Here is an 11,203-nt window from a genome sequence, read left to right as displayed (position 1 = left end):
AGATAGGAGGGAAAAATATAATAAATCCTAAAATCTTTATTTAAGAAGGGGAAAATTACTTTTGCCTACATTCTTTATCTACACGTGTGGATAAATTCATTCCATAATTTCATAACACTGAATACCAAACAACTGGTTAATAATACAGTATATTGCTCAATCACCTAAGGCATAAAAAACGTAATAGTATATATATTATATATTGTACAGTATATCTTGTTCAACCACCAATGGCCAACTCATGCTGATCTGTAAGTAGAAAAGCAAGTTAGGCTTAACAGATGTAAGACAGCTGTACTGATGACTATTGGTATTGAGGTTGCTGCTGGCAGACGCAGAAGACGTGGAGTCAATTCTGTGGCGTGGAGAGGCAGAGAGAGACAGGGTCATGGGCTTTTATTGGCTGTGCAGGCCCTTCCAGGTAATGGGACTGACTGCTAGGCCCAAACTGCTACTGCACGCTTGGCACGTTCACTGGTGAAATATGAGCTTCAAGCTTCAGCCCAATGGATATTTTTCTCTTTCTTTTAAGGTGTGGGAAGGGGGAGCCGTGTGTGTGTGTGTGTGTGTGTGTGTGTGTGTGTGTGTGTGTGTGTGTGTGTGTGTGTGTGTGTGTGTGTTGTGTGTGTTGTGTGTGTGTGTGTGTGTGTGTGTGTGTGTGTGTGTGTGTGTGTGTGTGTGGTGTGTGTGTGTGTGTAAATGGCTTATTAGTAATCTTGTGCAGCTGTTACGTTGGGTAGTTTTGAAATCAGCATTCCCTCTGAAAACTTGGAAAGGACAATGGTGGAATAGTTATCCAATTGTCATACTTGAGTAAAAGTAATGATACCTTAATAGAAAGTTACTCAAGTAAAAGTGAAAGTCACCCAGTAAAATACTACTTAGGTAAAAGTCTAAAAGCATTTGTAGCAGCAATTGAGCTATTACTGAAGTAGCTCTGCTTATATAGTACTACACCCTACTACATTTAACCTGGACTAAAAAACATTTTCAATGGCGATTTTCCATTGAGCTTGCTTTTTACTCCCGAACTAGGCTTAATCTGTGCCCTGGAAACAGCCTCTTAATGTTGTATGGATAAAACAATGCACCATTGTCATAATTTGTAAGTCGCTCTGGATAAGAGCGTCTGCTAAATGACTTAAATGTAAATGTAATTGTTTCCTTGAATACATGACAGTGGATTAAACTATGTGAATCATCAGTCTACCTCTGGAATATAATTCTCCAGCCTTTCTCTTCCTTAGAGATACAGACTTGCCTCATTCAAGCCTTCTACGCACAATCCAATTTACTGTCCACATGTACCAACCACCCAGCTCTTTGACTGTTTGCCCTGGGGGAAAATGACCATTAATGAGGACTCATGATGCCTTATGTGGATACTTCAAAGCCGTATCTGTCCATCCTTGAGGAGATACAGTGGGGCAAAAACGTATTTAGTCAGCCACCAATTGTGCAAGTTCTCCCACTTAAAAAGATGAGAGAGGCCTGTAATTTTCATCATAGGTACACATCAACTATGGCAGACAAAATGAGAAAAGAAAATCCAGAAAATCACATTGTAGGATTTTCAATGAATTTATTTGCAAATTATGGTGGAAAATAAGTATTTGGTCAATAACAAAAGTTTATCTCAATACTTTGTAATATACCCTTTGTTGGCAATGACAGAGGTCAAACGTTTTCTGTAAGTCTTCACAAGATTTTCACACACTGTTGCTGGTATTTTGGCCCATTCCTCCATGCAGATCTCCTCTAGAGCAGTGATGTTTTGGGGCTGTTGCTGGGCAACACAGACTTTCAACTCCCTCCAAAGATTTTCTATGGGGTTGAGATCTGGAGACTGGCTAGGCCACTCCAGGACCTTGAAATGCTTCTTACGAAGCCACTCCTTCTTTGCCCGGGCGGTGTTTTTGGGATCATTGTCATGCTGAAAGACCCAGCCACGTTTCATCTTCAATGCCCTTGCTGATGGAAGGAGGTTTTCACTCAAAATCTCACGATACATGGCCCCATTCATTCTTTCCTTTACACGGATCAGTCGTCCTGGTCCCTTTGCAGAAAAACAGCCCCAAAGCATGATGTTTCCACCCCCATGCTTCACAGTAGGTATGGTGTTCTTTGGATGCAACTCAGCATTCTTTGTCCTCCAAACACGATGAGGTGAGTTTTTACCAAAAAGTTATATTTTGGTTTCATCTGACCATATGACATTCTCCCAATCTTCTTCTGGATCATCCAAATGCTCTCTAACAAACTTCAGAAGGGCCTGGACATGTACTGGCTTAAGCAGGGGGACACGTCTGGCACTGCAGGATTTGAGTCCCTGGCGGCGTAGTGTGTTACTGATGGTAGGCTTTGTTACTTTGGTCCCAGCTCTCTGCAGGTCAATCACTAGGTCCCCCCGTGTGGTTCTGGGATTTTTGCTCACCGTTCTTGTGATCATTTTGACCCCACGGGGTGAGATCTTGCGTGGAGCCCCAGATCAAGGGAGATTATTAGTGGTCTTGTATGTCTTCCATTTCCTAATAATTGCTCCCACAGTTGATTTATTCAAACCAAGCTGCTTACCTATTGCAGATTCAGTCTTCCCAGCCTGGTGCAGGTCTACAATTTTGGTTCTGGTGTCCTTTGACAGCTCTTTGGTCTTGGCCATAGTGGAGTTTGGAGTGTGACTGTTTGAGGTTGTGGACAGGTGTCTTTTATGCTGATAACAAGTTCAAACAGTTGCCATAAATACAGGTAACGAGTGGAGGACAGAGGAGCCTCTTAAAGAAAAAGTTACAGGTCTGTGAGAGCCAGAAATCTTGCTTGTTTGTAGGTGACCAAATACTTATTTTCCACCATAATTTGCTAATAAATTCATAAAAATCCTACAATGTGATTTTCTGGATTTTTTTTCTCATTTTGTCTGTCATAGTTGAAGTTTACCTATGATGAAAATTACAGGCCTCTCTCATATTTTTAAGAGGGAGAACTTGCACAATTGGTGGCTGACTAAATACTTTTTTGCCCCACTGTATCTGATTTGACATAAGGAGGTTGTTGTAAGCAGAAGGGTAGAAACATTGTTTTCACCGATCCAACTCGGTCATATAAGTGATCTCTTAACATGGCATCCTATAAGTTAAGGTACCAATCACAATGGGAATACAAAACAAAACATTATGTGATTGGTAAATTAACTCTCAAAATCTACCCAATTGTTTTTAGACATAGACTGACCGATTGAATGTGGTTAAGATCAGTGGTCTGTTTAGGGACGTAACATCCAACTGATAAAGTTGTGGAGTTGTTGAATTAGGTGTTTCAGTGGACTCTTACACACCAGGGTTTTCTAACCCTGCCCAGCCCTTGGGCTCCGTTCCAATACTGTAGAAATGTGTCCTACTGTCATTCCTCCCTTAGAGTGGTCACTGATCTGACGTGACTGGATTGGTAGAAGCTAGGTCGTAGTGGAACTCTTGATCTCGCCTATCAAATCAAGTTAGATCAGCGATTACTTCAAAGAGGGAGAGAAGGAAAGGAGTCATTCTAGAGTTATCTGAATACACACGGGCATACACACACACGCCAGGGTTGGGCACAATTCTCTCTCTCTCTCTCTCTCTCTCTCTCTCTCTCTCTCTCTCTCTCTCTCTCTCTCTCTCTCTCTCTCTCTCTCTCTCTCTCTCTCTCGTCTCTCTCTCTCTCTCTCTCTCTCTCTCTCTCTCTCTCTCTCTCTCTCTCTCTCTCTCTCTCTCTCTCTCTCTCTCTCTCCTGTGTGTGTGTGTGGTGTGTACAGTACAATTCCTGTCCTCCAGGCTGCTCCCATCCCTGGGACCACACTCTTCATTATTAATGACAGCAGCAGCAGGGAGGTAGAGCACTTTCTTAGAGACTCATAGCTCTCCATGTTCTACTTCTTTCTCTCTCCATCTTTCTCTGTCTCTACTGTCATCTTCTCTCCATCTCTGATTCTCTCTCTGTCTCTTCTCCCGCCACCTCTCTCCAGCCTCGACTGCAGGGAACAACCACAGGGGGGGATGTGTGTGTTTGTTGTGTGGCTTGCCTGGTTGTACTGCAGGTGGGATGAGAGGCCAGGTTTTGCTGAATTTCACATTCATAAGAAAAATATGAGCAGGTCTCCCCTCTTCCTGTAAATCAATACAACCATGTATTACCTAGTATGAATGCTCCTTCCACCTACCCCTGCTACTAACACACACACACACACATACTTACTTTACTCTTTCTGAGAATACAGCTGGAAGGTCTTTGACCCAGGCTTATCTGACTTCCAGTGCACTGTGAGTTCCTGCCTCACTAGAGACAGCGAGGCTCATGGGTAGAGGGGAGGGGAGGAAGGACAGGGGAAGGGTAGGGGGAGAGGGAGGGAGAGGGATGAAGAGGGATGGAGATGGAGAGCAAGTGAGGGAGGGAGGGACAGAGTGTTGCTCTCTGCAGTGATAAAAGGGTCATCTCATTCGTGTTTGAGTTGCTTTGTTTATCAGCAAAGTTACTTGAGATGACGTCGTTTGCAACCTGCAACTGCAACAAAAATTGCTTACAAAATGTTTTGTGTTACACGGGCTTTGAATGACAATATCTACAGGAAACTGCCAAAATAAAGGAAAACAATTGAATAAATGAGGGATACAAAGTATAAAAAGCAGGGGTTTCCACCCCAGGTGAGGCTCCTGAGTTCATTAAGCAATGAAGAAGAGGAAACAGGAGTCTCAAGGAGATGGTTTAAAGTGTGTGTGTGTGTGTGTGTGTGTGTGTGTGTGTGTGTGTGTGTGTGTGTGTGTGTGTGTGTGTGTGTGTGTGTGTGTGTGTGTGTGTGTGTGTGTGTGTGTGTGTGTGTGTGTGTGTGTGTGTGTGTGTGTGTGTGTGTCACCAGATCTTAACACTTAAGGGAGATTCTGGAGTGGCGCCTGACACAGCATTTTCCACCATCAAAAGAACACCAAGTGATGGGATTTCTCATGGAAGAATGATGCCACATCCCTCCAAAAGAGTTCCAGACACATGTAGAATCTATACCAAGTGCATTGAAGCTGTTCTGGCTCGTGGTGCCCCAATGCCCCCTATTAAGACACTTTATGTTGGTGTTTCCTTTATTTTGGCAGTTACCTATATATTTTAGGCATTTACATTTGGGGTGTGCTATTTGCACATGTACTGTTGTCTTCTGGATTTATTTGTCAACCCCCTTAACAGTTTTGGTACTCATACCAAACAGCATATTGAAAAGTATCAGACAGTAAATATAGCATCACCGGTCTAAGCAGAAATAATGTATTCAATTGAAGGATTCTGTCCCGGATCAGTCCTTAAGAAGACCTAAAGCATCAGAGGACATTTAAAGAATGCATGACTGTGTTCTGTTTAAGATTATGATTTGCATTCCTCCTGCCTGCTCAAAAACATAACTATCACCCCAGTTCTGAATTTGAATGAGGCTGCCATTATGCACACAGCATTATGCATAGCTAGTAGCTGCTCTAAACAGGAAGTATTGAACCACATCTGGATGTCCTGCCAGACACACAAATGCACATAAGTGCACACACACATGCACTCAAGTGCGGGCATCGCACACACACACAACAGCAAACGGTGAAGCCCGCCTTGCTTAGACATACACACACACATTCACGCAAATTCACATCCTGTACACACACGCATCCCTAGCTAATAGAGAATTACTGATTCTGCCAATGCAATATCATTTTCATCATCAAAAGAGAAAAATGGAGGGTATTATGAAGGAGATGGGGAAGAAAGTGCTCTAGAAGTGGGATCACCATTACAGCAGAGCCTCCAGTCATCTCCATAGATGTCACGGTTTAATAAAGGCTAATTGAATTCAGAGTTATGTCATTTCCCAGTTACAATACCTTGAAAGTGTTTCCTTCTTTCATTCCTCCATTATGTGGTTAAAACTGATCTGACTTTGATATAAATTAAAACATATACCCTCATAGAGGCCAGTCCAGCACCATGGACAGCACCCACATGCTTCTTGAAGTGCTTTTGGTTCATGCCCAGATAGTACTGTATATCTGTGGTTAGCATTTTGTTGTTTTCCTATATCTTTTTTTGAGATGATTGGTTAGATTCTGGTTTACAATCTGTTAGATGTGGTGATGACAGAAACAGATAATACACCACTGTACCCCAGTCAAGAGGCTGAGGTCATGGGGGGATTTCTACTGCTCATCCAAAGAGAAAAGCAGTGTCGGATTAATGGGTGAATGTGGCATTCTAGGAACAGGGTAATTGCAATCCGGTGCCATAATCAGAGGTATTTGTATTTGTGTCTCTCAATCACCTCCTGTGGTCCCGTCTTAGACACACACACACACACCACTCCAGTCTGTCAACCTGTCTATTGTCTGCAACAGATATACGTATAGTACAGTATAAAGCTGCCTTGTGTGATTTACAGTAAGGCCCACACTACACTGTTCATCAACTTCTACCAATAGCAACCTAAAGACTCTGCAGACAAAGTTTGATAATCAATCAATCAATCAATAGGCCTCACTGTGGTTTCCAAATATTGGAAATACTTTATACAACAAGGATAACCTCTTGGTCAAGTCGTTATTGTAAAATATTCAATAAAGAACCTGGCAAAAGTGTAAATAAATAAAAGGTCTGCAATGAAATGGTCCCAAATTTTGTCGAGCTGTAGGAAATCTCTCAGCGTTCATGTTCATTCCACTTTAAAGTCATTTCTCTGTGCATTAATGGACTAGCAACTGATAAATATTTCAGTGACCTAGTGAAACTGCCAAATGAAATCATGTCCAGGTATGTTTGAGAACAAGTTTTCCCATGAATCTCTGTATGGATTTAAGAGTTTCAGTTGTAAGATTCAGGTTTCCCACAAGAGCACAAGTCATACAGACAGGAAGTAAGACGTTAGACAGTTTGACTATAAGATAACTAAAAGATGACATGAGAAAGGTTTAGTTCAAGATCTGGATAAGATTGTATGCTAAATGACCAAAATGTAAAACGTAACAACTCAAATTGTGTTGTGACTGTTGTGTCTCTGTGGGGGTGTAAATGCATCTGGTCTTGTGTTGTGCCTCCTCTCCTCTCCTCTCCAGTCAAGAAACAGCCTGCAGTCGGGAGACATGGACGGCGCTAAGAGACTGGGTAAACTGGCTCGACTCCTCAGTGTCGTTTCCATATTCCTGGGTGTGCTCATCATAGTCGTCTCTGTAACGGTCTCTGGTAAGTAACACACACACCGCTACAATGCATAAACACATGCACATACTGCATAACAATTTCAAGGTAATATATGAACATACATAAACATACACCAGTCTGTCATCAATCACATTGATGCCTGGAAAGTGTGTGTGTCTGTGTGTCAGCTCAGCAGATTTCTGAGCTCTGTGTGGATTGATTAAAGACTGCAGCTATAGCAGGCTGGCTTTGTGGCAAGGAGAGTATCCTTTCTGCTGTTTCAGCTACAGACCAGCCTGTCATACTGTAGGAATGACTGACCTTAACCTTTCTGTCTCTCACCTCCCCCCGCTCTCCTCCCTAACAGTAACCAAGTGACCAGTGTATATACTATGAAACAAGAGCACTGCTGCAAGCCAAGCAGAGGATGCAGCATGGAAAAATATATAAATTCCATTGATTCCTGAGATGAAAATATCATCACCTGCTCAACACTGTAATCAAGATCAAGGCAAAACATTTAAAAGTAGGAAATGCAGTAGGAAATACACTAGCAAATGAATAAACCAAAGCAAAAATATCCAGATATGCATGAATTAGATTACAGTAACATTTGCTTGATGAATAAGAAAATCCTTAACATAAAAAGGGTTTCAAAAGAACGTTGGACGATTGACTTTTGGTTTGAAGGACTTGCTACTCTCATTCGATTCTCTGTGGAGTAAAAATAGTCTTAAGATGAAGAAGAGAGGGATGAACAGAGGAATGAAGTGATACAAACTTTTCTGTATCAAGAAAGGAAGGAGACCTTGAAAATGGACTCAAACATCAAGACAGCTGAATAATAACCTAAATATATACCTAGTTGGCCTGACCGCCTGCATTGAAAGCTTATATACAACTATACAGATATATTTGCAATATAAGTATATACAGATTAATATATCAATTCACATTTGATAAAAGTTGTGTGTGTTGGGCTACGATGATTGAGACTCAAGTTAAGATGCTACCTGGCCGGCAGTGGCTGTCGCCTACTATGGTTTGCCGAAGGATGTAATATTTGATCAGGGAACACAATTCAGAGAAGATGTTTTTGAATTTATGTTGGTTTTTTTTTTGTAGGTTTTTGACAAAAATAAGAGACCACTTGCATGCATGTCTTGACTTGTAGATAGCCAACCTTTTTAATTTAGTTTGTGAATTCATACTTGTTTGTCTGTGTTTTTACCTTGGGATATAACGAGCCAGTTGCTTAGAGCCTTTGGAGAGTGAATTGAACATACTGTAAGTGTTTCGGCCCATGTGGGTTGACTGTGGGTAAGGACAGAAACAGAATACCCCCCTTCAACCCTCTTCTCCCCTGCCTTGCTGTGGGAGGGGTCTGACTATATTAATGCACATGCCTACCCACCCCATCCTCCAAACATCCATGCCAGAACATGGGCATAAGTCTGAGAATATTCAATTTGTCAGAACCATCACTGTCCCCTTCCCCCACTGCCCCACTGCCCCCTCCAATTCCAACCCACCCTACACCAGTACCTGGTCTCATTACCTGGACTGTTAATGTAACTTGTTTCACTGAATGTATTTTGTAGTACTACAGAGACCAACACCAATCCTTAACCTATTGCCACCGTGCTGTATCGGTATGACATGTATTTATATGAAGAATATATATGCAATATTATATAGGCATGCTTTGGGCTAAACGATACCCAGGTTTTTGTATGTCATTGTAAGGACCGACTGTAACGTTAAAGGAACATTGTTTTGAGGTTTGATCGATTGATTTGCAGCAGTTCTCTGTACCTGTAACACACTCATTTGTCTGTATTCAAATGTGTCACCATGCCATCTGGAATAAGTCACACAGTTGGTTCTAATTCTACTGCGGTAACACAACAAAGGACTGTTATATTGACACACTTCAGATGTTTACTGGAAGGTCATAACACCTCTTATAAAACCTTCAGTACCACTACATGATGCTTTCGTAACAACCTTGTTTGGACTTACGTTCATGTTCGTATTACTCTCGTAACTGATGCTCTTCAACTCCCATTTGATTTCAATACTGTAAGTTGACATTAGAGATTATTAATATTTTCTTGATTCAACTGCTTGTCTTATCAAGGGCTAATGTAGGTGTTAGCTACACATGAGATCAAAGAGAAATAATTCTATGATAATTTGATTGAATTGATCTGGCCTGAATTTAAAATGTTCAAGAGATATAAAATGATTGAAAAAAAGCACCTGTAATTTGTGAAAAGGTCACCATATTAACATCTAAGGTCTCCTTTGAATCCCTCTAAACTATGAACACACATTGGTTAATTCCTTGATGAATAAAAAACAATTCTGCCCCTGTCTAAGCATGCAAAGCACTAGATAAAACCAGGAAACTCTCGACAATATAATGAGAACACTTTTGGCATCTGTACTGTATTTCTAGAAACAACAAATAGAAATAGGACCACAGCTGTTGAATGACTCAACATGGTCACGATGTTAAAAAAAAAAAGCACTGAACTCAAGACAGCCTGACAGCACATCTTTGGGTATGATAACAAAAATGGCAGCAAGTTGATGTTGCTATACAAGTTATATTGTACAATAGCACGCCGTACAGCCACAGTGTGCTTCACTTGACAGGTGGGCTGAAGAGACATCCCTGTCGAAAGAGCTCTAATTTTTATCTCTGGGCAACAGGCATGTACAAACTAACTTCCCACACACACCTAAAGGGGGGTAGACGACTGCTTTTGTCATACAGTAAGAGTAAATGGCAGAGGAGAGAGGGGGACCCCAATCCAGCAGGATAGACTCAGTCTGTCATTGAAAATCCAAAATTCAACATGATTCCTAAGACAAATGTGTCTGGTAATTTAACTGTTAGCACATGGAATTCCACTTTTACAACACATACTTCCCTGACCATCTTTCTGCTGCGAGATGCATACATGCTGTTCTGTGTCAGTAAAACAGTCACTTTCAATTCATGTCTATTTTTTATGTCCTTATTTCTTCCCCTTTGATAGCATATGTATATGCTGGTTTCCATCTCTGTTGTGAACATTCTGCATGTCTGGAATAAACATTACCATGCATGGTCTCCGGTGAGTTGGATTGATTTATGTGGGTTTGGATAGCATTGATCTGTGTGTTTGTGCTTGTGTATGGACAGAGTATGTCATAGAGGAATGGTCTAGGGGTAGTGTGAGAGAGGGGGTGTAAGGGGTAGTGTGAGAGAGGGGGTGTAAGGGGTAGTGTGAGAGAGGGGGTGTAAGGGGTAGTGTGAGAGAGGGGTGTAAGGGGTAGTGTGAGAGAGGGGTGTAAAGGGTAGTGGGAGAGAGGGGTGTAAAGGGTAGTGTGAGAGAGGGGGTGTAAAGGGTAGTGTGAGAGGGGGGTAAAGGGTAGTGTGAGAGAGGGGGTGTAAAGGGTAGTGTGAGAGAGGGGGTGTAAAGGGTAGTGTGAGAGAGGGGGTGTAAAGGGTCAGACAACCTGCCTTTTTAAAGTGGCATCTGGAGTAAAGCAACAGTAGCTTCACTGACAATGATCAAAGCGGATGTTCCCGTCTAGAACACTAGAACAGGGAAAGCTGTGGAGCTAAACCCTCATGTTAGATTGATCTCTTTAGCTACAGCAGTAGCCCTTGGTATATCCTGTTGCTCTGAAAAAATGGGATGAACCCATCAATAGAACTAGCCTCGCAAGTCGTGTGCTTGAAAGGTCTATGGACCCACAAAAACAAAATGTTTCTTTGATTTCTCAAATAGTCGTGTTTTTGGTGACGCCACCTTTACTTGTTTGTGGTTCTACACGTCATTAGACACCCTCACGTGAGCTGCATCTGTGAGCTGTGCTAGAATCAGCCTTTTTAAACTCACTTTATACTTCTTTGTGGAGGAACTTGAGTCACAGTGAAAGTACACAATACTTAGTTCTGCTCCAGTGATCTTCAAACCAGACAAAAGGATATGAAATATGCAGACTCTATACTGTA

The sequence above is a fragment of the Oncorhynchus gorbuscha genome, linkage group LG11 (assembly GCF_021184085.1).
Source record: "Oncorhynchus gorbuscha isolate QuinsamMale2020 ecotype Even-year linkage group LG11, OgorEven_v1.0, whole genome shotgun sequence".
Classification (NCBI taxonomy): domain Eukaryota; kingdom Metazoa; phylum Chordata; class Actinopteri; order Salmoniformes; family Salmonidae; genus Oncorhynchus; species Oncorhynchus gorbuscha.
Note: the sequence above shows the minus strand (reverse complement) of the source record.